Source organism: Setaria italica, chromosome II (genome assembly GCF_000263155.2).
Source record: "Setaria italica strain Yugu1 chromosome II, Setaria_italica_v2.0, whole genome shotgun sequence".
Lineage (NCBI taxonomy): Eukaryota > Viridiplantae > Streptophyta > Magnoliopsida > Poales > Poaceae > Setaria > Setaria italica.
Window position 1 is genome coordinate 18239518 of NC_028451.1, and position 6082 is coordinate 18245599.

Consider the following 6082-nt stretch of genomic DNA (forward strand, 5'->3'; position numbering starts at 1 on the left):
TTACTCATCCTTTGTACGCAGGGGATTAATTTCGCTAAACAATTAATTAGCCGCACGGGAAACTGAACAGCCTATACGATGGGATCTTCGTTCGCTCGTCCGCGTCCCTTCCGACGGAGATCCAGTGCAGTTGTAACGACGACTGCACGGTACGGACTGCAAGCAACTTGGATCGTCCATTTCTCTCATAAGCGGATGAGATCCGTAGCTACAGTAGCAAATTCTAGACGGTAAACAGGATATATATTGTACTGTACAGTAGTCAACAGTAACACGCCTCACGTGCAGCGACTGCTTAAGTTGCTGTCTTAGTTACAACCGCACCGGATCGTTGTCCCGTCCCTTCCATCCAACGTCTCCCTGGCCAAACAATTAATTAGCCACTGCATGGGGCCATGCAAAATCGCTGGCTCGCTGCAACATGGCTCCGCGAGGGATACAAATCGGCACAGCATTTTACCGTTGGCGCATGCGTCCGTCACCTGCCTTGGCCCTGTGATACTGATCCGTGCTCTCTAGAAAAGTCAAAATGACGTACAATTTAGACGGAAGGAGTACGAGAGAGGATCTGGTTGAGGCCTAGCCCTCCTATTCGATCAATCTAATCCAAATACAAAGTTGCAATTTTGGAATCGTCAGAGAGGAGGCATGCTCTAGTCTAGGCATGCTCTAGTCTTTTCAAACAGAGGTGGGCTGCGGGGAGGACGTCGTGAATAGAAGAAAAAGCAGCTGTTGGATTAGAAATGGATGGATCATGTTAAATTGTGGTGGCTATTTCCAGTCTTTTGAAAAATAGCATCACCCATTGATCTGGGACCTGTCGGCATGATCCCATATACTCCGTTTAAAAATGTAACATTAATTTGATTTTTTTACATATATAAATTTTACTATGTATCTATACATAACCTACAGCTATGTATATAAATGAAATCATGCATGTAAACAAGCTAAAAGAACTTATAGTTTGAAACGGAGGAAATACATGATCTCTTGTGAACGGAATAGGTGAAAATACACGCCTAGGAATGTCCAAGACATGCTTGGGATCATTCATATATCATATACGATGCGTGGGCTTAATTTTCGTTTGCGACCTAGTCAAGCCGATGATCAAATTGAGCTCTTGTGGCATCAATCTCCTCGGCTGAACTGATTGACTTGTGTGTCCATCTCGCCAATGCTTTCCGTGGCTCTCCTGACTAACGTGACATGCAAACCGTTGATATACTACAATGAATCAATCATGACACTAGGAGAAAAGTCTCCAAGTCGGGGTTCATCCTAACTAAAACTCTTAGCAGAAACTTGAAATACACTAGGGGTTTGTAGTGTTCAACGCACTTGAAGTGCTTCCGCCAGCACTTCCTCCTTCCCAAGGTAGATGTGCGAAGTGCTTATTACAAAGCATTTTATATGCTTAGTTGCGTGTGTCCTCACCTCCAGCTGAAGGTGTGGAATTTCGTTCCTTGCAAGGTGGGCTTGGGTGGGTGTTTTCGCATAAGCAGGCGGGAGAAGGTGGGTGCTAGGTGGAAGCTGAAATAGGCCTTGGTTTTTGGACCGGCGAGGGTTGTTGCCACCTCTGCGTATATAACGTGGCCTACTGCTCCCCTCCTCTTCCGTCCTCATTCCACTCCACTCTCTCTCTCTGGAGAAGGCATGGCAGCTAAGGAGGTTGGTGGTTCATCTTCCTCAACATCATCGGCGCATGTAAGTGCTCCACGACCTCTTCTTCTTTGACTACAGCAATGGCGCATGGACCTACTCAGCGACATATGCTTCCTCTTCTTCGACTACACCTGTGAGCGGCTCTATCTTCCCCACCAGCTCGTCCTCTTCTCCACTGGTTCGACCTCTTCTTCTTCTACCATGAAGGTATAGCATAGATCTACCATTCCTGCGATGGGGTCAGGTTCCATTGAGGGGGATTGCTCATATGCGGTAGATCCGTGTAGTAGATGGAGGAGTATATGACACTGCTAGGAATTCGACCTTTAGTACCAGTCCCAAACCTGCCTTTAGTACCATTTGTTCAATCGGTACCGTCGAGGTAGTAGATTGGTTGGTGGTGGATCGCTGGACCTGGATCTTGATGGTAAAAGCGAGAACACAAGACACAGATTTATACAGGTTCAGACCACCAGAGTAGTGTTGATGTGAACCCGTGGGGTTGAATCTGGATCTTTCGATGAGAGAAGGTGGATAACACGATTTGGGGACGGAGACAACGTTCATGGCCCGACTACAACCATCCAAGGATGCTGCGCCATAACAACAGATACACCACCTCCAATGGTTGCCGCGATCTTATGGAGCACGATCAACAAAAACACTAGGGTAATTTCTGCAAGCAATTGAGAAACAAGCAAGAACAAGTAGAACAAGCAACTCAATTTGCAAATATGGAGATAAAAACCAATCTAAATTACAAAGTTGCGGTTTTGAATCGAGTAGAACGGATGGTCTAGTCGATACATGCGTCTACAGGAAGTAGCAATGGCTAAACTTACATCTAAACAAAACCCAATCTATTTGTGGTGGCTCTAATCCTAATTAATACCTAGGAGGACGACCCTGGGTTCTGGTGTCGTGCTCCAACCCTAGGACTTGTCCTTATTGGACCCGACTTGGCCCATCAGGCCAAAATAGGGTGACGCAACACCGTAGGCAGAAAACATCACTGGAACAAATTGACAAATGCAGCCGCCTCAGAAAAGATATGGCCATAAGTTTGGATCTATATGAAAATAGACTTGATAAGGATTCCATGAAGTACTTGAAGGCCCCAATCCAAGTCCATATGCGACCATGATAACCGTCACAAGTTGGTGCAGTTCTGCAGTCTGAATCAGTCTGAATCTAGCCTCGAAACGTGTTGGATTTGATCTCTTTCTTTTCTTGGGCCAAAAGTGACGTGGTGGCCTAGTGGAGGACATTGGGAATACTTGGACTTTATCTCCAATCAACTTCTTTGGTCCCCCATGCCTTTCATGTGTGTTTAACACTCTTTTTGATCCATGTATGTATTTCTGAAAATGTCAATGAACACACATCATGATGCAGCATAAATTCATCAAATGTATCAAATACAATCATGATAAAGAATTTTTTCACATTTGAATCAAAAGTTGCTAATGTGGTTGTATCCAAGCAACTGAGCTCATTATTCTTCCTTTCTTGGCTGCAAGTCATCCTCGACTTGCTCCAATGGCATTCAAAGGTGCTTGCTTTGATGTTGGAACACAGAGTGACGGCCATGCTGTACGGCCACAACCAGCAATATATCCCTTCTTCGGGCTAACCCTATTTTATAAGAGAAAAACTAGGAAAAATTTGCAAGATATTATTAGTGTTAGTGCAGCTCCCTGTTTGATCATGCTATTGTAGCTCAAAAGGATATTTCAAATTAGAGCAAATATAAAATTTATGCATCAAATATTCTCCTTTGCTGTCATATTTGCCAATTGTATGAAGCGAACAATGATTAAAACTTAGCAAACTAGAATCAAATTTAAGTTTCTCTCTTAGACAATTTAGATTACACATAATATCAAATTCAATATAACCCAAAGTATTTAAAGAAGACAACAATTTTAATTCAACTTGTGCATAAGTAATTGGAATAAAAAGTTTTTCTTCAGCACATTTGTATGGTTCCAAACCAAAAGTATCACACTTATTCACTACTTGTGGCATGGGAGTAAAAGAATCATCAGCACACAAGTCCTCTTTATCACAAGGAACAACAAGAAATTCATCTTGCGATAGAGGTAAATCAGTAGCGGGTTCCACTATTTATTCCTCTTGATTAGCATGCAGAGTGGACAAATTTTGGAGATTATGGGCCACATCATTCTTGCAAGTATTCATAGATAATAGAATCTTCTTTTCAGCATTGAGAGCAAGACAAAATAATTGATCAATATTGCTATAAGAATTTCTAATTAACAAGGTTTGAATTTCAGAATTGAGCCATCTCATGAACCTAATCATAATATCTTCCATGCATCCATCTAATCCACCATACATGATACAAATTTTAAAATCATGGAAGTATTGTTTCACAGTCTTACTACCCTATTTTAGTTTCTCTAGTTTGTTAAGCAAATGATCAACATAATATGAGGGAATATATGAATCTCAAAAAAAGTATTTTAAAATCTTTCCAAGTGTGTGGAACTTTGTTGTGCCTACAAATATATTTCCATTTAGTCAAAGCATATTTCGTTAAAGCATTTGTAGCAGCTAAAATCATTTGATGTTCAGACAAGTCATAATTATCAAATTCTACATCTACCTTAAGTTCCCAATTAATTTATGCATGAGGGTCAAAATTTCCCTCAAAAGAAGGTAGAGCATTATTGACCTCAGTTAGAACATCATCATGTACCTCTAGTGGGTGTGCTCCCATATGTTGTCAAGGTCGTGAACACTCATGGTGCAGGCTACCAGCTCCCACATGTCTCATCGGGCTGTCATTGTTAGTGGACAATAGAAAAATTCACAACAATTTGCCTACCAAGTAAAGAAAAATAGGTAGTGGAAGATTGCTATTTCACTCAAACCTGTCCATTTAAGTTCTTAGATGTTCTTACCACACTTATAAAAGGTGTTGGCATCTGACAAGAACAGCACAAATGGTAACACAAGCGCAACACTGTGATGTAGTAGATAATCTGTAGAGCTATAGGTGGCTGCAAGTAAAATCAAGGAATAGCTAGAATTACATAATCAAAGCAAACTAAATAATCGTTCAACAATGGTACTATGCTGGTCCTAGGCTAAACCATGCTAGAGAGGTAAGCCTAGGCACAAAGATAGTCACTGAAAAAGAACAGCTAGTATGGCACTAAGAAAACAACAGATTCAGCCCCTCTTTCTTCTCTTTCTCTTATTGTCTTCTTTTTCTTTATTTTTTCTTCTTTTTTTATATTTCCTTCTTTCTTCCCCTTTTTTTGTTTAGAGGACTAAACTCTTTTGCTTAGTATCAAGACAAATCAAAATAAAAGGCTTAATGCACACAACCCCTTTGAATTCAATTTAACAACTCTAGTTTCAGATAGCATATTGCAAATGTAGTTGCAAAATGCTTGAAAGAAATTTGGGGGCATGGATAGATCCGTTAGAAAGAACACAAGACAAGCTTTCTAGATTGTATTTAAACTCCCTAATCGGACATCAGATGGATCCGTGGTGGCAAAAGCATAGCAGAGATGTATATGGTAGTGGTGGATCTCGTGGTGACCAAAACGTGATAGAACTCAAAACTCTAAAAAATTAGACACTAAGACCAGCAGTTCTATACGTTGATGCAATCGAAAACTCAACAAGCAAAGATTAAGAAGAACAGCAAAGGCTCAAAGTTGTTGTTTGGAATTTCAAATCTAACCTATTTTTGGGGATTTTTGGACTGTAGTAAAGTAAAATAGGTAAATCACTCACCAAAGAACCTAGCTCTGATACCAACTGATGTGAACCTGTGGGATTAAATCCGGATGTTTTGATAAGAGAAGGTGGACAACTTGATTTAGGGATGGAGACGACGTTCACGGCTCGACTCCAACCATCCAAGGATGCTGCGCCTTAGCAACTGATACACCAACTCCAATATTCGTTGCGATCTTGTGGAGCACGATCAATGAGACCACTAGGGTAATTTCTGCAAGCAATTGAGGAACAAGTAAGAACAAGTAGAACAAGCAATTCAATTACAAATATGGAGATAAAAACCAATCTGAAATCATAAATTGGGATTCTGAATTGAGTAGAACGGATGGTCTAGTCGACACACACATCTACAAGGAAGTAGCAATGGCTAAACTTATATCTAAACAAAACTCAATCTATTTGTGGTAGTTCTAATCCTTATTAATACCAAGAAGGATGACCAGGGGGATCCTGGTGTTGTGCTCCAACCCTAGGACACGTCCTAGTTGGACTCAACTTGATACAAGGCCCATCAAGCCAAAATAGGGTGATGCGGCACCGTCAGCAGAAAATATCTCTGGAACAAATCGACGATTGCGGCCGTCTCAGAAAAGATATGTCCATGAGTCTAGATCCATATGAAAATAGACTTGAT